Genomic DNA, 1227 nt, shown 5'->3' with positions numbered 1-1227 from the left:
CTCACACAGTGGCCAACCAGTTCCTCTGGAGGGCTAGCAGCAGGGAACAGAGGCTGAGGCCTTCATAAGAACATCAGAAGAGCCCTGCGGGATCAGACCAGTGGTCCCTCTCGTTCGGCATCCTGTCTCACACAGTGGCCAACCAGTTCCTCTGGAGGGCCAACAACAGGGCACAGAGGCCAAGGCCTTCATAAGAACATCAGAAGAGCCCTGCTGGATCAGGCCAGTGGCCCATCTAGTCCAGCATCCTGTCTCACACAGTGGTCAACCAGTTCCTCTGGAGGGCCAACAACAGGGGACATAGAGGCTGAGGCCTTCATAAGAACATCAGAAGAGCCCTGCTGGATCAGGCCAGTGGCCCATCTAACCCAGCATCCTGTCTCACACAGTGGCCACAATAGGGCATAGCGGCCGAGGCCTTCCCCTGATGTTGCCTCCTGGCTCTGGGATTCAGAGGATTAGTGCCTCTGAATGGGGAGGTTTCCCTCAGTCAGATCCAAGGAGAACTCTCTGATCACCTTTCTGAGTGCTGAGAGAGAGGCACAGCAGAGATGACTGAGATAAGAGCAGGATCCCAGGTGTGATCGACCCCCTCCCCTTGCAAGCTGAGGCACAGGGTCAGAGAATCAACGGCAGCCTGGTGCAGCTGTCCCTCCCGTAGATAGACTGCTCCACAGGTAGAAGGTCCCTGCTGAATCATTCCATCTCATCCAGCATTCTGTTTCCAGCAGAGTCTAGTGAAAGAATCAGGGCTATTTTTGGGCAGGAACGCACAGGAACGGAGTTCCGGCTGGCTCCCAAGTTGGCCACGCCCAGCAGGAACGCATTAGCATAATAGGCCACACCCAACAGCAGAAACTCATTCGGATTGGCTACATTAGGGGTGTGTGGCCTAACATGCAAAGGAGTTCCTGCTACAAAAAAGCCCTGGGTTTTGACAACAAACAAGGTAAACAGAAAAAGAACCAAAAGTTTGGTGTGGCTGGATGAGTACACGTCTGGTAGCATGATGTGTGGCCTAATATGCAAATGAGCTGTGATGTCAGGGGTGTGGCCTAATATGTTAATGAGTTTCTGCTGTTGGGTGTGGCCTATTATGCTAATGAGTTCCTGCTGGGCTTTTTCTACAAAAAAAGCCCTGGAAAGAATCATGGAGACAGTATACTGGGCTAGATGTCCTACTGGCCCCACAAGTAGGGTTGCTAAATCCTTCTTACCTCGCGGCAG

Source organism: Gekko japonicus, unplaced genomic scaffold (genome assembly GCF_001447785.1).
Source record: "Gekko japonicus isolate JY-2015 unplaced genomic scaffold, Gekko_japonicus_V1.1 scaffold1922, whole genome shotgun sequence".
Taxonomy (NCBI): Eukaryota; Metazoa; Chordata; class Lepidosauria; order Squamata; family Gekkonidae; genus Gekko; species Gekko japonicus.
The sequence above is the reverse complement of the archived record's forward strand: the minus strand, read 5'-3'. Positions refer to the sequence as shown.